Source organism: Pseudochaenichthys georgianus, chromosome 22 (assembly GCF_902827115.2).
Source record: "Pseudochaenichthys georgianus chromosome 22, fPseGeo1.2, whole genome shotgun sequence".
Classification (NCBI taxonomy): domain Eukaryota; kingdom Metazoa; phylum Chordata; class Actinopteri; order Perciformes; family Channichthyidae; genus Pseudochaenichthys; species Pseudochaenichthys georgianus.
The window spans coordinates 4,580,119-4,604,771 of NC_047524.1; the positions used below are offsets into that span (position 1 = coordinate 4,580,119).

The 24,653-nt window shown below is 41.7% G+C and overlaps 1 protein-coding gene across 1 annotated transcript in view; it reads left to right on the plus strand.

The window, feature by feature from the left end:
• Nucleotides 1-24,653, plus strand: part of plekhh1 (pleckstrin homology domain containing, family H (with MyTH4 domain) member 1) — a 222,185-nt gene that overhangs the window by 143,431 nt on the left and 54,101 nt on the right. The window contains exon 6 of the mRNA XM_071207236.1: nucleotides 13,554-13,588. The gene's annotated coding sequence lies outside the window, so the exon portion shown is untranslated. The remainder of the gene's footprint in view (nucleotides 1-13,553; nucleotides 13,589-24,653) is intronic.

The following is a 24,653-nucleotide window of genomic DNA, read 5'->3' on the forward strand; positions in this document are numbered from 1 at the left end:
ATGAAACACATTCAGATTGCTTTTCATTACCGATGGATTGAGAGCATATTCAGCATTGTTTAAGCCATGAATGTAAACTGCAGGGTCACTCACTATACCGAGTATTCATTTAAATAGGCTGTTAAAAACCAGCAGTGTGACTTTTAAAGGTAAACGTATTTCCTTAAGAGACACACATGGCAAATCATGTTTCACACACCAACTGGGGATGGAAAATGAGTCGTAGCCCACAAAAATAACAAACTTTTGCAACTGCTTTGGTCTCTTTCTGTGTTGCAACTCAACATATTTTATTAAAACAACAACTTTTAAAAGCTGGCCTACACGAACTAACCCACATGTGTAAATGGTAAACATTTTGGCAGATGGGCAAAAATATTGTTCCCGATGCTTGCAGTGTTCACATAAATGCAAGCCTATCAAATGCACAATTTGCAGAAGGAACCACATTGCAAACTAAAAAATGATTAGACAGTTACTCATTTCCAACTGCAACTATGGGTCAAGATCTGCTATCTGAACTTCTAACAGCTGCTATATTACCGCAAAGCTTGGCAAGGACAGGTGCATTTCTGTTTGTAACAAGGTAAATATCATGCTAATGATAAGAGTAAGAGCTTTTCCCAAATCCCAAATATTTTTGAAAAAAGGTTATCTCAGAAATGGGGTCAGACAGGTAAGGATTAATAGAAAAAAACATATTTTCTGTACAGCATTAAAGGTGGGGTAGGTAAGTTTCAGAAACCGGCTCGAGATACACTTTTTGTTATATTCCATGGAATGCTCTTAACATCCCAATAGCAATCAATATCTTAAGTGCTTTTACAAAAGATCCATAAAAAAATGTCATCTGTAGAAGCCGTAATACTGTAAAAAGTACGGCCCGGCTAAACGGATTGGATGGCCTACCTGCCTGTCAGCCTTCCATCGGGGCACAAACTTATCTCGTGCCCTCATTGGTCATGTGCGCGTTCGTGTGTGTTGGAGGAGGGGCTCTGTAAGGAAGTGGCAGATTTTCTCCGGTTGTGTATTTTCAAATTCTATCGATCTCGAGCCGGTTTCTCAAGTGCATCCCCACAAGTGGATGTTTCCAAATTAGAAAATATTTCTGAATTGTGCTTCACAAAACCGATAACTCTTCAGCTTTCTCTTATAGAAGCTTTGGTGAGAAATGCTGCATCGTTTGACCGCTTCGGAGCTCTCAAACATGACTCAAAACCCTTTTTATAACAGTTTTAGATACAAGATGTAACATGATTTTAGTGAGTGCATGTACTGTACGGGAATGTTGTTTCATTCAGACAGAGCCAGGCTAGCCGTTTCCCTTTGTTTCCAGTCTTTATGCTAAGCTAAGCTAACTGACCTCTGACTGTAACTTCATATTTACATTGCAGACATGGGAGTCAATCCTTACGTCTGACTCTCTGCAAGAAAGCAAACACAGAATAAGTATTTCCAAAATTGGAAAAACATTTCATCAAAGTATTCCATTCACTGGTTATAATAATATGCAAAGCCGTCACCAAGAGATTTAGGCTGTTGCTACTTTAGATTTTCGATCTTGACTGTTACGTGCATTAGTTCAAAACAGCTGCTGTGGAAAAATAGATCACATACACGTGTTATTTTATAAAATGTCAAAGCGGTCCTCCAAACCCACTAAATGCAAACGTTATTCTCCTGTGGGAAACTCACTGAAACATGATTACTCTTGTCATGTGGCTTCGACTACAGAGAACCTCCTGGCTTTCATTCCCAAAGTTTCGGGAAACCGAGGCCTATGGTGGTGCATCAAACTAGATCCCGACTACACAAAGCTAGATTGACTGTCGAACCAAAACCAGACCAGGCGCACTACATGCGAGGGGACTGTCCCTCTTCCCCCCTGAGGATGTTATCAGAACAATGACATCACTGTAGTGTTGTCTGTGTGGGACATTACCAAATCTGTGGTGAGAGAAAAGAGCAAAGGAGCTGGACAGAGATGGAAAGAAGGATGCATAGACAGAGACAGCAGCGGCTTCAGAGAAACACAGGGAATAAGAGAGTGAAAGCCTCAAGCTGTGTTTTGGCTGAACTCACCGTGAACCGCGGCACATTTATTTTCTCCGGAGCCTGTTGCTCGCTCAAAGGGGGCATATTTACATGCCTCTCCCCTGGGCTGCTGTGGAGCTGGGCTAGGGGAGCGGAGGATGGGATAAGTGGGCTGAAGGCAGAGGTGGGAAGTAGTGCAGTACAAATATTTCGTTACTGTACATTTTTCTGGTATCAGCACTTTACTCCACTACTTATTTTTCTGACAACTTTGACATTTTTTTACTTCTTACATTTTTAACACAATACCTGTATTTTCTACTTCTTACATTTTCCAAACAGGTTTGTTCCTTTAGTTTGAATGTGTGTTTGGTGGCGTGATCATTATTCTTTAGAGTCATTGCGTGCCTATTGATTTGAACACGATCCGTGTATCCATCACTTCCTGGTCTTCTCTAAAGAAGAGGGACCAATGGAAACGTTGACGTTGTTCAGCATGGAAACATTCATTAGCTAACAACGACATTATTGTTCTATTAATATAAAGGGAGGTCAGGTACTCTTTAAAGCAGCTTCTAGCTATGGGTACTTTTTACTTAGGTACATTTCAAAGCCCATACTTCCTTACTTTTACTTGAGTAAAGAAATGTATTCAGTACTTCTACTTTTACCAGAGTATCTTTAAACACGAGTATCTGTACTTCTACTTGAGTAAAGGATGTGTGTGCTTTTGCCATCTCTGGCTGAAGGGACGGGGATTCACATGGAGTGCAGTTTCAACTCCATCATGTGGCTGTTTAATAATGCGGCCTTCAGCTTCCTGCGCCCTGGTGGAGCGTTCCTCGCCTGCCAGCTTGCGTCCTAATGAGAAACACCCGCTCCAATAACCGGGGTGTTTCATTTTAAACCCGGCCGCTCTTATTGACAGGCTTGGTGTGAGTCGACGGATCCCTGCCTTCACAGCTCGCTCCCTGTTTCCCTTTTTTTACACTATTTCGTTTATTTAAGCCGTAGCATAATGTGCTGTATGGATCGGATTTTGAGGCGTAGTCGTGGGGGAGGGGGTCTGCAGTTCGGTGGACTAAGGATTGCACCACTGCTTTTTGCAGATGATGTGGTTCTGATGGCTTCATCGGTCTGCGACCTTCAGCACTCACTGGATCGGTTCGCAACCGAGTGTGAAGCGGCTGGGATGAGGATCAGTACCTCCAAATCTGAGGCCATGGTTCTCAGCAGGAAACCGATGGACTGTCCACTCCAAGGCAATGAGTCCTTACCCCAAGTGAAGGAGTTCAAGTATCTCGGGGTCTTGTTCTCGAGTGAGGGAACAATGGAGCGTGAGATGGGCCGGAGAATCGGAGCAGCGGGAGCGGTACTGCAGTCGCTTTACCGCACCGTTGTGACGAAAAGGGAGCTGAGCCAGAAGGCAAAGCTCTCTATCTACCGGGCCATTTTCGTTCCTACCCTCACCTATGGTCATGAAGGATGGGTCATGACCGAAAGAACGAGATCGCGGATACAAGCGGCCGAGATGGGTTTCCTCCGCCGGGTGGCTGGTGTCTCCCTTAGGGATAAGGTGAGAAGTTCGGTCATCAGGGAGGGACTCGGAGTTGAGCCGCTCCTCCTTCGCGTCGAAAGAAGCCAGTTGAGGTGGTTCGGGCACCTAGTTAGGATGCCACCTGGGCGCCTCCCTAGGGAGGTGTTCCAGGCACGTCCAGCTGGGAAGAGACCAAGGGGTAGACCTAGGACCAGGTGGAGGGATTATATCTCTTCGCTGGCCTGGGACCGCCTTGGGATCCCCCAGTCAGAGCTGGTTGATGTCGCCAGGGAAAAGAAAGTTTGGGGCTCTCTGCTGGAACTGCTACCCCCGCGACCCGACCACGGATAAGCGGGAGAAGATGGATGAATGGATGGATAATGTGCTGTAACCACACATGTAGGAATGCAACAACATTGCCATGAATAGAAATAAAACAGGTGCTTCTCGTTCTTAGGCTTGAGATTACAGTCAAGTTTGGAGATATCTGTGATAAACTTTAGCATTTTACTTCTGGTTTCTATTTATTCTCTTGGTTGTTTGGCCAAGCAGCAGCAATGCGATATCAGAAGAGATAGTCTACTTAAAATACAAGTAATACGAAAGTATTGAAGTATTGAAGTATTTCAAACATCTGCAGTATGTATCACAGTTTTTTGAGTGTACACTCTAAGCCTTTGCGTTGTATATTTACAGTACATGACTGGCAGCTCAGTGGCCAGTAATGTACTGTATTTCCTAATTACAATAAACTACTGTAATCCATTTTACAGCATATAGGACACTACTGTAGTACTACAAAACAGTATTTTACTGTAATTTTAATTTTTGTTGTAATGTTGCCCATTACTATATTTTATTATATTGTACTGCAATATTACTATACTACTGTATTGATTATGTTTAACTACTGCACTTCAGAATAACATTGAATTCAAATCAAAAGGTTATTTATAAAGAATTTATTTTATTCCAAACTCACATTAAAATAGTTAACACTGTTTTCAACACAGTCACAGTTAATATATGTTCTTGAGCATTTAGCATTTAGAACAGGAGGATCTTCAGTGCAACTTTTTATATAAAATATATTTCAGTAAACATCTTCAAAACACTGCAGCAGCATTTTTTTTTACATTAAAATTATTTCTCAAAACTTGTATTCAACAACTAATACAACAACAACAACAACAACAACAACAACAACAATAACAACAGTTATAGCTAGAGGTTGCTTATCACTGACTTGCTCAACACTCTTTTTCAGGTTGTTTTTTAAACATGTCCCTGTCTATCAAGCAGTAACGGCAGAAGTAGTTGCTTCTGCTAAAATTCTCAGTGAATCCTCCGATACAATGTGAACCAAGATTGTCCAGTTTTTTGAGTGTAAGTCAAAGTCCAGACCCTGATTATTAATCACATCGCAGTGTAAAGTAATATCAGTTCCTCTGCTTACAGTGGGCTCGTAGGCCTTAGGGCAGTACAGTCACAAGGTATGATATATTTAAGATGTTTTGGAAGTCCTGATTCACTTTGCTATAAAAAAAATAGTACTAATTTTTCCAACTGAAAATGGAAGTACGGATTGGAAAACCGGATTTCTTCTTTGAGTCTGGTATCTCGTTCTTATGATAAATGCGGGGGGTTTACAAGCCACAGCATTTTGTTCGTTGCTTAGAGCCAAATAATCTAATTTCAAGCAATGGACTTGATTCTGGGTAAAGCTGAAGTGGGATGAGGAAGCAACAACCCAAGGTGTGATGTGGCAACCAATAAATAATTTTGAACAATTTCAAAATAGCCACAAAGACAAGGAAATGAAATCAACCATTGAAATATTTTAATTTCTTGTGAAAGAGAATCACGTTGTTTTTTAACGACAATTGTGGAACGTTTTCTTAGATACATCAATACAGCCTGTCTTTTTGAAGGCAGTGTTTAGTGGCCATTAGAGGAATTGCTTCTATTACTTCCACATTGGCCGCAGCATTTAACGCGATGGTTGCGTTCTGAAGTATGAGCATGCTTCAGAATGACGTTTTAATATCAGATCACTTTTTCATTACCTCCGCAAAAGATGTATGTTTTCAGATCGGCTTGTCTGTCTGTAAACAGGAGTGTGGAGTAACATCTGGTCCAATGTTCATGAAACTTGGTGGAAGGGTGTATCGGGAGGAAAAATACCATTTTGAGCTGCTCTGAAACAAAGGGCACAAACACAGCTTTACTTTGACCTTTGTTAACCTGGTGAAAATGGGAATCTGTCCCGCATTTGTGTGATTTTCGGGATATCGGGAAAATGTGTTCCTGACTCGAAGAAAATCATGCTTCCAGTCAGTATCAAACTCAGAGACAGTTATCAACTTGTTGTTCCAACGCCCTGAGGAATATAATGCCATACATCTTCTTTATAGCTTCCATGTTGTTTACATAAACAACTGACAGCTGATGAACCATTTCAGTCCAAACGACTCCCAACTTGAAAAGGGACCAATCCAAGGAGCATGTGCATGCACCATTGGCTTTGGCAGAGGTCTGATCTCTTGAAAGCGCCATTCCAGTTAATAATGAAAATAATGAAACACCTCATTACAGTACAAGTTGTGTAATGCACTACATGCTGCATCAAAGACTGCTCTATGTATTTTCTCGCTAGGAGGCATACTAAAGAGCCAACATATAACGGTTTGGAACAGCTATCCGTTTTGTTTCCAAAGGTCGACTTTGCTCTCATTTAAACAGGATTTCCTCTTTTCCTGCAGTCCTACCTCATGCACTGTAATGATAAAACTGCATGCAAGCTCACACTGGAGCCCACTGAGGAAGAGGGGAATTAACTCGCTGTCCTGCACCTCTGACTCAACTCTCTGTGAACTGCGTGTGGAACCAGGGGTCAGCGACTCTGGGTTTGGTATCGTTTTCCCCCTCCCACTCCTCTGCTGTTTTTGCTGGGGGTGAGTTAAGGAGGGCTGGGGAGGCAGGAAGGCTCTCCGCTCCTGATCCCAGCACAGCTCAGGAGAATTTCTGGCTGCGTCTGACAGGTAACGCTCAACACGCCTGTCGGGGCGGCCCAGCTGTGACCCGGTGAGGGAGGAGGTGTGAGGGCAGAGGGCAGACAAGAGATAGGTGTAAAGCATTCGACCTCAGCCCTGCTCACTTGATTTGTACTCATTTTGCACATGTTTTAGATTTCACAATTAAGTGAAGGGGAAGTTGGAAAATAAAAGTATAAATGATCTCCTTTCGGTGCAGCAGATGTTCCCTGATCATGCTAGCAGTTATTACATTATTTGTTTTTGCAGACAATTTCCTTTTTTCTCTCTCTTTGTGTTCCTTCCTCTATCCAAAGAATTGAGTATTTGACTTAAAGGGGAAGTTTTTTTTTGTTGCATTTTGGTACAGATTTGCTTATTGTGTAGTTTTAGTTCCCCACAAAGTACTTTTCTTATAGCAACATTGTCATTTGATGAATCAGATGATTTAGTGATGATGATTTTTTTACATTGTCAGTTTGTGGTGCGAAATCTAAAACGGAGAAGTTGAAGAAAAACATGTTGTCAAGTCAAACAGTATTTGATTCTTGTGAAGATGCACACGTTTCCAAAGATAGTGTCTATGGTTTGGAGAAAGGTGTATTAAATGATACATGTATAATATTGTTATTTGACTGAAACCGTAAAGCCATTGGGTTTAGGATGTTGTACAACCCTGAACCTGCAAACATGTATTTGTGTGGCCACTTGAGGGCAGCATCACAAGCTATAACTTTAAAACTGCAATACAATCCTAATACTTAATTTGGCAAATATGTTAGAAATCCAGCTCGTTCCTATCTTACTCTGTCTACTGTTTGGTGCTCAGTAAGCAGGAAGCAGAAAGTTAAACAGTGCCATCTGGAGCAGAGAGCGCTGCTGATGAGAGCCCCGGGACTCAACCCAAAAAGTTGCAGGCTTGGAAACCAAAACTATGAGCTGAAAGATGTTTAAATACTTCTTTAGGGGATACATTTCTATAGTTCCAAAAAGTTGTCATTTATACTGTGGTTAATATAAACATATTTAGTCATGCAGCTTTACATTTGAGTCTTTTAAAGCATATAAAACAGCAGGGAAAAACCACAAATATTTGTTTAAAGCTAAACACTAAAAGGGGACAAAGGATGCTGAGGGGTTCAAACATAAAGTCGACATGTAATAATAACCATATGCAAACATGGCTTTTTGCCCAATATGTATAAGATGCAGTGCTTTCCCAGGTTTTGGAGGTACAGGCTGGTGTGTGTAAAGCGAGTAGGAGCAGATGGAAGCCCATCCAAGTGATATTTCAATTATAAAGTCATCCAGCACCACATTATTACAGTCCTGCCGACTCCAAAAGCCACCGAAACCGCTCACATGCTGCACTTACATTAGAGGACACCAAACGTGAGCACACACACAGTAAAACCACATGTTTATGCACACATGAAGACGGTGTAGTATTTCATTTTTAAGGGTTATCAGAACTACGTGCTACACACTCACACTCCTGCACACTCGGGGCAAGAGTAGGAGGAGCAGATCAAAGAGACTGTGGTTAAAAAAAACACCCAGGGACACCCACCTCCACATAAACAGGGGATCTCCTTACCAAAAACAAAGAGGCCTGAGCAGCCAACCCACATCCAGCGGAACAGGGAGGGGTGAAAGGGGCTTCAGAAAAAGAGCGGGGGGGGGGGGGGATCAGAAAACATGTTACATGGGCGGAAAGGTAGAGCGAAATCATTCATTACTGTAATTACAACCTGAGCCCACTTACTCTTTCATTCAGAGGGAGGAGAGATTCAACTTCCCCACAGAGGTGTTTACCTCAAACTGGTCCTATTTCTTTCTTCACATGAACACACACGAACACTTTAATGCAGAGACACACACATAACACACACTGCAGGGGTTCCCTAATCAGTCAGAGTGATGTGGTTCATGTCAGTAAATGAATTGAGCTATGAAAAGCCTGTGTCTTCTTCACTGTATTTATCTAACCTCCCCGCTCTGAGTCAAGCTGTCCCTCCCCACCGCACTCTACTTATTATACCTCCGAAGCAGAACCGTGTTTGACTGGCAGATAAACATTTCATACTTTGTTTTTTTTCTCTTTACGTTTTAATCAGGACGTCTTCAAGGAATTGTGCCACATATTTGAATAGGAGTGTTTTTGGCTTTCTTTCTGTGATGTGCTGAGAAGATGGATTCACGTATGATTGTTAAGGCCGTAATCAAAATCTTTCAGAACAAAATGGATCATTTATTAGCGTGTATGGCTCCATTAAGGATGTGTGTTCACTGTCATTCATCGTAGCGACACCATCAATCAAAAATGTAAAAAAAAAAAAAAGTTAGCTCCTTGCTGTTGAACATAGTGGATCGGTTAACGGCTAAAGAGGCCAACATTTCTTTCAGGAGATGGTGGAGACCAAAAACAGAGCTACAAAGAGAGAGACATTCACCCCTATGCTAATGTTGTGACTCTCCTTTAGGTTTCAATAAGCATTTGTTAGCTGAGAAGGTAGCTGTATCAACTAAAAAGATGATGTCAGTGTGGCGGTCGAAGCTACAGTTGCAAATGCTTAGCTTAGCTTCATTTAGCTGAAAGACTGCAACACTGGGATACAGCTAGCCTGGCTTTGAACAAAATCTGCATTTAAAAACATCATACGGCAAAATCATACGAGTAGCCTTTGTTAAAAATAAAGGCTACTCGTATGATTTTGCCTACAGTTAGAAAGATTGATACAACTCTCTTATCTCGGTTCAAATGAAGCTACAGCGAGCAGCCGGCTAACTTGGCGTAGCTTTAAAATTAGGGGTTCAACTGGATCTACAGTATAGATTAAACAAATAATTTCACAGTTAATTGAGTTTTTAAATGCAGATTTTGTTCAAAGCCAGGCTAGCTGTATCCCAGTGTTGCAGTCTTTCAGTTAAATTAAGCTAAGCTAAGCATTTGCAACTGTAGCTTCTACCGCCACACTGACATCATCTTTTTAGTTGATACAGCTACCTTACAATTAGTTACTTCTGTACTAAAGTAATTACTCAGATTGTTTATTTGTAATCCTTGCCTTTGGTGTACCCTTGAATTTCAAATATTACAAAGCCCACTCGACCTTTTAAATTCTCATAAGAGAAACATATCTAACTAGGAAGGAGTTTGGCGCTCAAACAAACTCCCTTTATCACTGTTACGTGACTGATTTTGGGCACGATGCTCGTGGAACTTTTTCTGCAGCAAGTTGACTCACTTTGCGACCGCAGCTTCCAGGCTCTTGTCTTTTTACAGCCTCCTTTAAATGTGTTTACCTTGCTCTCATCTCCGTGTCCCTCAGGACTTCTTAAGCACCGCCCTGGTGTCTCTCTGGGGAATAAACGTCCTGCAGAGAGGGAGGGAAACAGTAGCCTAATGTGATGTCAGGACAACAACAACAACAATGCCTGGAAGGTTCACCAGTAGATTTCCAGTCATTCATAAGACCTACAGGTGTTTCATCCGGGCCAGGAAGTACGCCTCGGGCAAGCTGTGGCATGTATTCAGAAACACAATACTGTAAATGCATAGGAAAGTACATAAGACGTGATGCTGAGTGTATACATGTATATGCATGCATGGAAATACAGTGTGTGGGGTTTGTGCTTACTGTAAGTCAATGGGTGGAAAAGATTGAGATGTCTCTGCATTTATGCTACTTCAGGAAAAAAAGACTGTGCTTGTTTTTGTTTTGGTCTTTGCTTTCATCATATCTGTGTTAGTGGAGGTCATGAGTCTGAGGCAGAAAACTGATTAGTTCACAGAGCGTAGGGTTTTAAACTCCTCGTTAGGAAATCTCTGCTGTGAACCGGAGCAGAGACAGAGCACAAGTGGCACCTAGTGGACAGAAGCAGCACTGCACTCTGTCTGGGATGAAGGCTGGTTAAGGCCCCGCTTGCTTTCTCACTCCCTCACTTTGTAGGACATGACCTGAGCTAAAGATCCTACCTCTTAACACAAACGTTCCTTTGTTTTATTAGGTAACATGTTTAGGTTGGCCTGCGTAACATATACGTGAGCTATTGACCGTTGTACCCAACCCTTTGAAATAATGTTTAAAAAGTTCTACAAATGGAATATTTATTTTAATACTAATAAGTGTAACACATCAAAACTATATGAATCCTTGTCTGACATGCAGCAGCAGTCGTTGCATATACTGTAAAATGATCCACTTAATAAAAGAGAAATGTTTAAAACAAATCGTAAATCACAGGCAAACTGTACTATTGAACAGGTTAAGTAATACTCTACCATTATAGGATACACACTATGTTTTACGCCGAGAAAACGATCCTGTAATTAGCGCTAAATATTGTTAGCTTAGTTTAGTACCAAGACTAGAAACAGCTAGCCTGGCTCTCCTAAAGATACAATCTGACTTTCTGTATGACTAACCTTTTGAATGACCTAGATTAGCCCCTTGTTTTCAGTGTGTATGCTCGACTAAAATAACCCGCTGCTGGTTGTAACTTAATATTAAAAGGACAAAGATAAAGAATCCTATTATTCATATTTCTTAATCTATCCAAGAAAGTGAATAACTGTAGTTGTGAAAATGTCAAACCAGCTGCAACAGAATGTAACTAATCAAATTCAAAACAACAAATAACCACAGGAAAACCCCTGTGACGCAGACCCCATTAAAACTGTATCCTGTGTGTTTAAAAAAAGCATATGTGATAAAGCTGCCTTTGGGGAATAATGATACCGTACTTTTCGGACTATAAACCGCGACTTTTTTCCCCATTTTTTTGTACAGCTAACGGCCACTAGGGAACCTCCTAAATCTATGGATTTTACAGGTAAAATTAACCACCTTTAACTCTATGGGCTCTATGACCGGTCCGCTTAAAGGTGGCGGGCTCTAGCGGGAAAAGCTGGAGGCCGGAAAAGAGACAGCTCGCGCGCCAAAGTAAAAGTGGAACCGAGAGACAGAACGAGAGCAAGACAGACGGACAATTTAGCTGCTGCGGCTTATATGCAGGTGCGCTTTATAGTCCGAAAAGTACGGTACTTAAACTAATGGAGGCTACGGAGCACAGCAGGAAAGCAATGTGGTCTCAGATTGACTGTTCTCTTATGTAAAGATGAGTTTACGTTTGTAACCTGACAAACAAGAAGACATTATGTTGTCTAACTGTCGCTCACCGACCTTTTCTCAAAAAGTCTTTAATGTCAATCAGTTTGTGTTTACAGACAGAGATCAAAATGACATTTGATTTGTAAAGGCTAAAGTAATCCCTTAATCAACTCTTGTCTCCTCTCAACCACGATGTTGATGCTATTGAAGCCACCTGCAGTCATGAGATGAGTCATGAGTTATTAGATCCCGTTGCTCTCCACGCTCGTATAACAGTCACTCCAGATGAAGCTAATGCTGCTAACTATTGCCCTGACTCGTGAAACATTGCAAAACCAATCTGAGCTTGTTCCATGAACTCCATGACGCCCTCGGTTGCCTCCATGCGCACACACTTTCCTCACATTGAAGTTAGGGCTGCAACAAACGACTAATTTGATAATCGATTAATGAAACGATTAATCGACTACTCGGACTATTATGCCTTACACAATTTCTCAAACGCTCTTATTTATCCATCAGCTTTTAGATTTAGCTTGAGGTTGTTTTAGGCATGTGGAAACTAACAATGGAGACAATAAAGATGAATACTTGATTCGAAAATACATATATTATTAAATTAACTTAACAAATTGTGAACACAATTAACGTTGCTTTTTATTTAAATTAAATAAATAATATTTCACATCAAAAGAAACAACAGTGTTTTAACAAATCATATTAAATAATGTGATGACAGAACTGTAAACAGAATAGCTAAAACTTTAACAAAATAAATAACTCAGTTACCTCTCATTAACCCAGCGTTTCTCAAAGTGTGGGGCGCGTCCCACTGGTGGGGCGCAGAGATGTGATAGGTGGGACGCGATGAACGGGAGATTTTTTTTTTTTATTTAAAAAAAAAAATGTTTTGGACCTCAGGCCGGAATCGAAACCTGGGTCCTCGCAGGCGGTAGTGGATTATTACAGCCGGAGACTCGCAACGGCGGTGGACTTTCATAGCACCGCTGCACCGGACCTGCCGGAGCCGCCAGAGCCTCGCAACGGCGGGTGTTTGCGGTGGCGGATGCGGTACCGGCGCAGCGGCGCTGTGAAAGTCCACCGCCCACCTATGCCAGAGCCAGCCGGCAGCGGCCCAACGGGAAAAGTCCCGAATCTCCTGATGGCCAATCTGAGCCTGCTCACACACACACAACTGAAACCAAAGTCATTTGCAGACATATGTAAACATCTCTCATACACACATGTGAAACGTTCTCACACACACACACAACAGCGTTGCAGTCGGGAAGAAAAGCAATGTGGAGCGGCACCTCACCACTTCATAAGGAGTTTAACAGTGACACTTTTCGAAATCCCGTTTGTGTCCCCCCACTTTACAAATAGGCCTATGTTTATTATTATCTTTTAACACAAGCCATCATCGCCACGGAGGAGCACACAGCCTCTGTGAGCGAGCGAGAGACAGAGAGAGAGAGACAGAGAGAAAAAACACACCTTTATCTATTTAATATAGCCTAGTTGTACAAAATAAAGTAAGAAATCATTCCAATGTGTACTATAGGACAGTCAACAGTTTAAAAGGGGAGTGATTAGTAATGCATAAATAAAAAGAAAGAATGCTAACATAAGATAAGAATACACAACTTCAAATGATTTGTTATTGGCTGTGATCATATTCTCAAGATGTTTGGATTATTGAAAAGTATACATCTCCCTTTCATAGAGTGTTGAGAGCTGTATCCATAAATTCATTTTGTGCTCAAAGTGCACCAGATTGATGCATTTCACTTCAACATTTAAAAAAATCATACATTTTCTTTTCACTGAAAACAGGTCCCACAGACCCGAACAGCACACAAAGGTTAAAGGTAAGCATATAATAATGTTAAAATGTGCTAAATATATACACTGCAAAAAAACTGAAAAAGAGGAGTAAAATCTCACGACTTGTTTTATTTTTTTGAAAGTAGCTCTCATCCTGAAAAAGGTTGGAGACCCCTGTTATAGAACGATACATTTGACCATTTTAAGCTTGGCCTACCATTTTATTGGAGCGGCGAGGAACAGGTGGGGCTTGAAAAGGCCCACCTGTTCAAAGTGGAGAATGCCAGAAACAGTTTGAGAACCACTGCATTAACCCATGTTTGTATCATGTAGTTAACTCCGTGTGTTGCTGCTAGCATACATAACACCTGACGTGGAAAAGTTACACGTGGATGGGGGGGCTACAGAGCTGCTAGAAAGACAGTCGAACCCGGTGCATTCCTCCGTCTGAATGTGGAGCACTTTTGCTAAATGTTTAGACAAATTGCTCGTGTTACCGCCCTGACATGCTAAACTCTTATTGCACTTTTGGCAACGAGCATTGTCCACCTCAAGACGGGTAACATTTAACCACACCTCGGAGCGCGTTCTCTCCGCTGTGTGTGTGTGTGTGTGTGTGTGTGTGTGTGTGTGTGTGTGTGTGTGTGTGTGTGTGTGTGTGTGTGTGTGTGTGTGTGTGTGTGTGTGTGTGTGTGTGTGTGTGTGTGTGTGTGTGTGTGTGTGTGTGTGTGTGTGTGTGTGTGTGTGTGTGTGTGTGTGTGTGTGTGTGTGTTGCTCCATGTAGCAGCCGCGTGCGTGTAAACTGCCGCGCCCCCTCGCACACAGACGGGAGAGAAAGATCTCGTCTGGATTGGAAAGATCGAAAATACACCATAGACGCATTTGTTTGTCTTTTTGCATATTAGAAACGAGTTGGCGACGCTAAGACTGCAATAATACATATGACATATATTTTTAAATGTCTCCAGTACCGATAAAAAGACCGATAACGTTGGAGCTTAACGGCGCATTAAACACATGTGATGACGTCACCGACGAATCGACGACTAAATTAGTTGGCAACTAATTTTGTCATCGATTTTAATCGATTAATCGATTAGTTGTTGCAGCCCTAAATTGAACGCTTTCCTTCTTGAGGATCAACCAGATATTACATCATGCAAAGACTCGCTGTTATGATGTAAAGCCACAGGGCGGGGCTTCTTTTTATTTAATTTGGAGTGTGTTTCTTCAATATACATGTAGGTTTTCCTGGTCATTTCTCCTTCATGTTTTCTTCCCTTTTTGTGTTTTCACAGAGAGTGTATAGTGGTCAGAACATCTGCGTCCATGCCTGTGTTTTTCTTTCACCGACCTGAATCGACTCCTCTTCCTTCGTATGTGTCGAGCCTCCACGCCTTTCTAAAAACATCCAGCTCTCAATGGCTGATTGTATTTTGTTCTGCTGTGATGTTACGCCTCTGACCTCTTCTTCCACTGGACTGCTACTTCTGCTACGGCTCATTTCCTTACAAACATAGACACACGTGCAGTGGTAGAAGAAGTCTTCCCATCATGCACTTTACAGTAGCAATGCCACAGGTTAGAAATACTCTCATGCAAGTACTGTAAGAGAACAAATGTACTGGCATACAAATATACTTGGAGGTAAAAGTAATCATTATGCAGAATGGCCCATTACAGAATAATATGTAATACATATTTTTGGATTGATTTGGATTGGATAACTTAATATAGTGCTGTGTACCGCAACCTACGACGATATAAAATATTTCATTTGATGATAATATTTGTGTAAGAAGCTAAACTCTGGAGTAAAAAGTATAATATTTCCCTCTTAAAAGAAGTGAAGTAGAAGGATAAAGTATATACAAAAAATAGAACTACTCAGTCAAATGTACTTAGTTACTTTCGAGCACCGTACACGTGTGCACGGCCTCTGTATAAAAACTGTGTTCTGTTTAAATACAGTCAGTCATTCACACCAGCACCGAGGCGAGCATGCAGAACGTACAGCCGCGTCTCTCCTGCTGACGCCACATCTGCAGCCCAGATGTTTGCGGCGCTCCGAGGTGCTGCAGGATGTTTTGCATTCCCTCTGAGGAACATGTGAGGCGTTCCTGTGGGCCGTCTGGCCGCATTAGTCTGTGTGTCACAGGGATCTGTTTGCCTCGGCCCCTTGTTGGCCGGCTCCAGGGGTTTGGGTACGACTGTTAGCATGCTAACTCAGGACAGATGTTGGGTGCTGGCTCAGGTGCTAAGAGGAAACTCCCAGCAGGAGGGAGACACTGGCTGCCCTGTGTGGCGTCCAGACCTGTATAAACAAAAATATTTCCAGCTGAACCGCCTCCTCTTCCGATTTTGACCTAACGGATGTGGATATTCTACGATGTACTGTATCTGCCCATACAGTATTGAAGCTGCTACCAAATTACACATTTGTTTTTTAGGATTTGTATGTAAAATACAAGTTAATTCAGCTTTATTTCATTGCATTACATTACATGTCACTTGTTAGACCAGGGGTGTCCAAACTTTTTTCCCGAGGGCCACATACAGAAAAATATACGAAGGGCTGGGCCACTCCCTGGAGAGGTATATTGCCTCTTAAGTTCAGTTATAAGTTGGACAAATCAATCCAATGTAGGTCAATGATGCTTGATACTTGAATATGCTTTAAGAAAACAAAAAGCCTCTATCACAGCTCTCCATGTTAGCAGCTCATTCCTTAAAACAGAAGCTTCAGATTGCTTATAATAAGAGGAAATAGGAAGTGTATATTTCAAGGTTGTTATGTACATTTGTTATTGGGCTTTTTTATTATCAACTTAGATTTGTTGGAACATGTTTTCAACTTTAATTGACTGAATTTATTTGAGAATTGGGCTTATTAACACATGAATACTGTGTAATATATTTGAACATGTCATATATATTTAAGAAGTACAATATAAGACAAGCACAAGTTTATTATACTTAAGTCATTATACTTTTTTAATTTGCTGAGGGTCGATTCAAAATGGGCCGCAGTTTGGACACCCCTGTGTTAGACGCTTTTATCCAAAGTTACTTAAGGCCGCTACACCCAGCCCGATTTTGGGAGGCAGAGGCAGTCGGGCATTCGCGGCGCCCTACTCAGGTCGGTGTGCCCCGCACATAGGTCCCGCACCGTCGTCTCTTTACGGCACATTTTCACACCTTGTTTTCACAGGTCAGAGAAAGTCGGGACAAAGAAATCACTGTGAATGGCTGTTCAGCTTAGCGAGAAGCGAAGCGGAAGTGAGGGCCCAAAACAAACAACGATTAATCTTTTTCATTTTCATCTCACCCGGACGCAAGAGTTTCTTTTTTATGTTTACATGTTTTCGATCGACGAGAGAGAGTGAAAATGGAACCCAGACGCCTGTTCTTCTTCTCTCGGTGTATAGTCTGTCTTCCGGTTGTTGGCTCCGAATGACAAATACACACTACCGCTGCCTGCTGGTAAGGACATTTATTGCCACTCGTCAACTGAAGTCTTTGCGGTAGGTGGGCGACGTTGCGGACGTAAAAGTCTGGACGCCTTCGGTACGCGTTCTTTGGTCTCAGGTTGGTGTGTCGCGGCCTTTACACTCACTCCATACTGTGGACAATCCCCACAAGAGCCATTTGGGGAGACGTGTCTTTCCCAAGGACACGACGACATGAGCCACAGCCTCCCTTTCAAAGTATGTTTCCGGTTCGTTACAATTTGGGTATTTTAAAAAATATTTCTGCCTACACATTTCTACAAATGGAAGGCTACTTTAAGAGTCCAATGCATACTGTATGAATTGTTCTAAATTAAAATGCCTTTACCTTACCCATAAGATCCATGTAAGATAAGGGCTTTTAGTCCCTCTCGCAGTTCAAGAGATATTTTGGATTCTTTGAAAGAGGCTCTTATACATCATTGTTCATTTCTACAGTAGATGGTGGTTGACCAGTTTAGAGTAACCAAGTCTGACATCAAGGTCATGCATTGAAATATGCTTAAACCAATTTTGATTTATTTAGATGTTTGAACTACTGTTAATTGCACCGTCCACAGTGCGTAGCTTCTCCACACTGAGATGCCCACCACAATCGCCCGTAGATAATTGACTGACGATGGGAGTATGTCCTCATGCAGCCCCACTTCAAACTATCTGAACTACTAACCCTTTAAACTTGTCTTCCCCTCAGTCAGTAGCATTTCTCCAGGCAGTCCTTGCCGTTGGTCAGCGTCTCCACAGCTGGCCCAGAACAGATTCCAGCCCGAGCCCCAAATAGTGGCCCTCGCACCACCTGCTATAGGGTCATGCTCATAGAGCGATGTGAACTGTGTCTGCATATAGTGGAGTAAAGGATGCTTTAACACACATGACTGACACAGCATGAGGCCCCATTGTGTCCTAATCAGTATACTAGGAACTGAATAACCAGTATGGCCTCCATCCTTCGCTCCAGTTGACTGAGTACGACGGCGATAGAGACGGAGAGCTGGATCTCGCCTTTGATCAGAGTGTCCGTTATTCAATGTGATGTGGCGTTGCTGCGGGTGAGGAGGCTGAGCGCAGGGAGAGAGAGTGCTCGATTGTCTTGTCCCTTTCTTTTTCGGGATGCAAACCCCCAGCAAGAAGCCGATATCGGGGTCGGGACCTTTTGGCAACCCCTTTTGCTCACACTTGAAGGACGCTTTCTGTCCCGTGTAACTGCTCAACAACCCCCTTTTCAGAAACTCTAACTGTCTTACACATCTACTTGCCACCCTGCTTCTTTCATGAGGTGAAGGTTGAGGCGTTGGACTGTTTTTTTTGGGGGGGGGGAGTAGATTAAAGACAAAAAACTGACATGAGACAAATTGACTGTGTCAGTGTGTTTCAGGCAGCATCTGTTGCTGCAAGTGTTGTGAGTCTTTTTTTAAAAGCACGTTTTCTGGGAAATGGAGGAGGGGTGCAGCAGAAGGGGTTTGTTTCAAGAGTCTGGTGTTATTTACTCTATTGTTATGTTCGTGTGTGTGTGTGTGTGTGTGTGTGTGTGTGTGTGTGTGTGTGTGTGTGTGTGTGTGTGTGTGTGTGTGTGTGTGTGTGTGTGTGTGTGTGTGTGTGTGTGTGTGTGTGTGGTGTGTGTGTGTGTGTGTGTGTGTGTGTGTGTGTGTGTGTGGTGTGTGTGTGTGTGTGTGTGTGTGTGTGTGTGTGTGTGTGTGTGTGTGTGTGTGGGTGGCCTAGCATTACTATACTTGTGGGGACCTAAATCTGTTTACATAGTCACGTGTGGGGACTGGCTTCCCTTATGGGGACAAATTGGAGGTCCCTATGAGGGGGATCATTAATTTTAGGGTGAAGACTTGGTTAGGTTTAGGGTTAGGCATGTGTTGGTTCTGGTTAAGGTTAGGATAAGTCTCCAGGAAATGCATATAAGTCAATGTAATGTCCCCTGAAGTGATGTATACATGGTGTGTGTGTGTGTGTGTGTGTGTGTGTGTGTGTGTGTGTGTGTGTGTGTGTGTGTGTGTGTGTGTGTGTGTGTGTGTGTGTGTGTGTGTGTGTGTGTGTGTGTGTGTGTGTGTGTGTGTGTGTGTGTGTGTGTGTGTGTGTGTGTGTGTGTGTGTGTGTGTGTGTGTGTGTGTGTGTGTACCAAAGACATCAAAGAGCAGAACATTTGGCCATCAACAGAACTGTTGTGTTTGTCAGCTGTACAACATATTTTTCCAGTGCTTCATTGAGCAATATGTCTGCACCATGAAGAAGCATCTGCAGTCGGTATAAAATGCACTTAAGGCCTTATCCTTGAATCGTTTCTAATTTAAAATGACGAAATAACTCAAGATATATTTCAACATAAGATCTTATGTGGAAAACATGATGCCGCGGGTTACCAATTGACATATTTCCAAAACAAGGAAGGAAAAAGAACATACAATTATAGAAAGTGTTCAAACATGTGAGGTAGTTCCAGTCTTCGCTGACAATAGTGACATTGATCAGTCACACAGATTAAGCCGGTCTGTGGTCTGCTGGAAGGAGAACAAAAATAACATCAAACTCAGAAACATGACGACACATCTAAGTGCGTTAAAGTCCGGGACAGAAACAGCGCCGCTTTTGTTTCCATAATTGAAGATGGGAGACAGTAATGGAGACATCTAATACATCTCACATTATTCTGATAAAGAATTCAAAAACTTTGAAGCCTTTTGTTATTCAAAAAAAAAAAAAATTATTGAGAAGAAGCATACAAGTGTAAGCAATCGTGCAGACTTATTTGGGGTGGAAATCATGCTTCCCTTTTTCAACATAGAAGACAAACATAACAGCCAACAAGAAATAATAAGGAAAAAAAAAACATAGCATGACAGGAATAGCATGCTTAATGACATACCTAATCATAGTGGGAAAGAACATACAAAATAGTATATAATAAAAAATAAATAAATAAACTTAAGTGGTGCAGATGAGCCCAGATTACCTCCACCCAGCCATTAAAAAAACGATTGTTTGTGCAATGCATTTCAGCCGACCGTCCCCCTTATAAATGAAACCATTGGACCCCACATCCTTTCGAATTCCCCCAGTCTATCTTTTAGGATATATCGAGAGTGCAGAGTATCAGTCAGAGCCGTAATCCAAGTTTTAAAACTGGGCACATCCTTTGATTTCCATATCAGGAGAATACGTTTCTTTGCACACAGGAGACCATAGGACAGGAGTGTGTTACATTGTTCAGATGTGCCCAGTATCACCAACACTGGATCTGGTTGTAGTTGGACTTTAAATGCCTTTGAAAAGAATGAGAATATTGCGACCCAAAAGTTCTGTAGTTTAGGGCAAAGCACATAGCTATGAAGTAAGTCTGCCTCTGATTGTTCACATTTCTCACAGATTCCTGACACTTCTATGGAGTTTTACTTTGAAGCCTTTTGACAATCAAATGAATGACTAAGTGCACGTCGGCATCTATCCTATTAGCTTGTTAGTACTGTAGGCACCATTCATAATCTAAAGGCAACACCTACAAAAAGCCTCTGGAAGTGTGCTTATTCTTAAGTGCGCAGATTTTATACATCAAAATCAGTTTTCCAGTCATAGTACTTATCTGGATAATCACTGGTTATAAATATGAGAGACATGTATGTTTTCAAGGACAGCTAAATTAAAATATAAGCTATTTGCCACCTAACTTATTATCTCATCTTGAAGCCTTAAAGTAACTAGAGAGAGCAGGAAATGGAAAAAGTACCTCGATATTCAGCTTTAAGTATATGCCTCCTTGGACTTTCTTCACTTCACATTGCCAAAAGCACTTGGTTAATATTATGCACATTTCTGCACAAAATGTCTACTTGTAAAACCGAATAGTGCTTATATTTAATACAAGTATACAATACATATTTACTAAATCATGTTAACATTTTTTATTCTTGTTATTTTATGTATTTTATCTGCTTTTTTCCTACGTTTCTATTTCTTGCTGTCATTTTCATGTTTACTGTTATGTACCACCAAAGGAAATTCCTTGTATGTGAAAATATTCTTGGCAACAAACCACATTCTGATTCCTATCTGCTTTTCACCTCAAATGAACATTACAAATGTTGGACTCAATCGATTCTTTAACCTTTAACCCGTTGATTTTCTTCTGTTACTTGGGTTTATTCAGAAGCTTTGAGTCTTTCGTGATGGAGAGGATGCAGATCTGGCGGTCTCGTGTGGTAAAATGAAAAAAGACTGGCCGTAATGTGCAGCTCCTTCACTGTCCAGCAGAGGACAGCATGTCACTGAAACAGTCAAAGCTGTGCTCCCGACCCTTCTCCCGTTGCATCTGTCTCTTTAACTCTTCATCTTCCCTTTTGAGCACTTCCTCTGTCAGCTTCGCTAAAGTCTCACAGCCAAACCCCATATGGTCTGTATCTTGAGCTGTGTAGCAGAGAGCAGTTTTTCCTTCCTCCCTTATACTGCTGTCTTTACTCTGTTAAAACCATCACCCCCCCCCCTCCCTCTAACATCCACACTCTGTGTTTTCTTCCTCCATTAACTCTGCCTCCCTCAGTCCTTTCTCCTCACTCATCTGTCTTCCTTAACCTCCCACTCCACCTCTCCTCTCTCTTCATTCTTCACCTCTGAAACTATCTTTTTCTTCTTCTCTGCACCCAAATGCTGTCAGAGTCATTGCCTCCATGAAGGTGACGTCAGCTCAATTAACTGCATAATTCATATTTCTCACATTTTCCCCTGTTAAAGAAGATCTTGTCTTCCCGGACAAACGGACTCAAATTCAGTTTCTTTCCCAGGGCCATATGTGCACTAAACGCTGCTAATATTTAAATTATATAAACCTTCCGTGCAATACGAGGGGAATCGTGCAATTTTAATTTATCTATTATTTATTTATGTACATATTCTCTTTTTTTTTAGTCCCATTTATTGTTTTTATAGTGTCTTGTTGTTTTTATATTGTCTTGTTGTTTTTATATTGTCTTGTTGTTTTTATATTGTCTTGTTGTTGCGTGTTGGCACCTTGAGTCTGTTGTAATGTCGTTGTACTTGTACAATGACAAATAAAGTTCTATCTATCTATCTACTATTAGGATACAGAGCTGATGGTTTTTACATTAGCTATTAAACTCGAGGTTCAGCACTCAACTCACTAAACTCACAACTTTGTTATTTACATATAGGTGCAGTCATTGTTTGCATTTATTAGGCACTATTTCTTCTCTGGCACCTTTATCAAGCTGTTTTATTCGTTGTGTGTGGGTGGTCGGAATTATTGTAATTGTATGTTTCTATCATGAGCATAGATTTCTCACAAATTCGAAACAGTCAACTAGTGAATTTTGATCTAATTTTAAAGGTATGTTCCTCATTCCTATCAATAAATAAACACAACAACTATTTAAAGCCACAGTAGCAGGCTTTAGGGAGAGTAACTCGCACATTTGGACCTGACTGATTCTTTTAACAAGTATTGACTTGAGATTCGGTCGATGATGGATCAGAATAATTTTGATGATCCTCCGACTTTTCATCTGGTACGAGGTATGAGTTTGACAGTTTTGCTTTTTAGGAAAGATGTCTTTGATGGACATACAATTTAGTACAGACATCCACAGTATACAATGTATTAAGCTATTAAAATAACTGTAATGATCCCCTGCCTTCTCTCTGAAGGCCATCATCAGTACTTTGGTTTATAATTAATTAGCTCCAAAACAAAAAGCATTCTCACTACTTCAAAGCTGTACTGTTTGTCGAATGTTAGCATGGTACTGTAACATCCGAACTAAGATTGTTACATTATACCTGCTCACATTACATGTTGTCAGCATAATGAGGTTAGCATACAGCTCCACGTACAGAAGTGCCTTATTACAGCTTCACAGAGCGGCTAGCATGTCTGTAAACTCTCTTCTAAATTAACTTGTTTTAAATTCATAAACCGAGTAATTGTGTTTAAAAGTTTTTGTAGGAGTCGGCTACAGTGGCCCACATTAAGGTATTTGCATTACCACGAGTAAAGGGGTGCAGGGTATGAGTGGGTGTGGGTCTCTTGAAGTCCTGCGTGGTTCTCCTGTAGATCCTTGAACAACAAAGTCAGTGTTTACTCAAAGTGTCTCCTCTCCTCCTCTGCAGAGGTTTGCTGGCTGATAACAAACACGTCTCAGCGCTGACTGACCGAGGCGATTCACAGCTTCATAAACGTCTGGTTTGCGGATGTGCTTCCCTTCACGAGGTCATTCTCAGCTGTTTTCTGCTCTGTCAAAGCACCAGCACCGAGGCGAGCATGCAGAACGTACAGCCGCGTCTCTCCAGTCTGCAGCAAGCGCATCTGGGAATGTGTGGCAGAGATGCTAAAAGAGTGTTTATGTGAAGCTTACATGCCAAATCAAGACGCTGTTATTGTTAGCATGTGTGTGGTATGTGTGATGCCCCTTAAGAAAACAAGGATGTCTCGGTGCTCATTCTTTTGTAGGGCAATCACACTCTTTTATGTCGTCTTCTAAAAACACATCCCACTTTCAACAGGTGTCGCATACAGTGGAAAGCAGTGTGTTCATGCTTTGGTTGTAAGAGGGTGTGTGTGGGCCTCACACCTTCTGTTAGCGCTCACCTTTGCACCAACGACAGATGTATTCACACAGGCATCCGCAGAGGACCTGCAGAGGAAATGGAGTCGAGTAATATATTTTATGAACAGACATCATGGTAGTGATTATGTCAGCTTACTCCCCCGTGTGTGAGATAGCAAATTGCAAATAGCAAATCCATTACCCAGAATGTATTTTAGGCCCAAAGAGGCACATTATCAACTATTCATTGATAAGAGATAAGTTACAAATGGCTTCCTATTTGATTCATCCAGGTGGTATCTTGTAACTCTTTAAAGGTGTCCTGGCCATAAGGTTTGGAACCACTGGACTGAAATGACTGTTTTAAGTTCTTGCAATGAGTTCTACCTTGTGCAGCTACAAAAGGAAAATGTTGCTTATGCATTGATACATGTACAAGTACTTTTATTTCGACACTAGGATTTAAAACGCAGGACTTTTTGTGTGTTAAAAGCGTTTTTGCTTAGGTAGAGCATATGTTTTTCTCATATAAAGTTAGAAGTTGGAAAGAAACAGCACCCATAAAAGTGATTTAAATGACACCAACATTGAATTCACGCTGCTGCTTCTCTTTAAAAACGATGGCACCCTCACATCCTGTCTGCCTGGGTCAAAATGAGACGCTGGATCTTATCATCTCTTCATGCACAACACTCTCACTCTGCGGCTAACAGCCAGTCGTCGGGCTGTCCCCCCCCCCCCAGAGGAGCGGAGCCTTCAGGCTGCCGAGTCATCGTTTACAATGCTGGGTTTTCTCCATTTCATGCTCTCATACTCTCCATTGTCCCCGAGTTTTCACAGCTCCCCATCCGTAGGGCTTCAAAAGATCATGTGACATTGCCTCATCCTCGTAACGCCCCGCTTTTCTACCTCCACCCTGGTTTACAGTGCTTTTTCCCCAAATTTCACAACACAGATTATGCACGCGATCTGGAATTCCACTCTGAAATCTCTCACTCCATCATTCGCTTGCGCGCTGTTTCACGGTTTCCCGCGGTAAA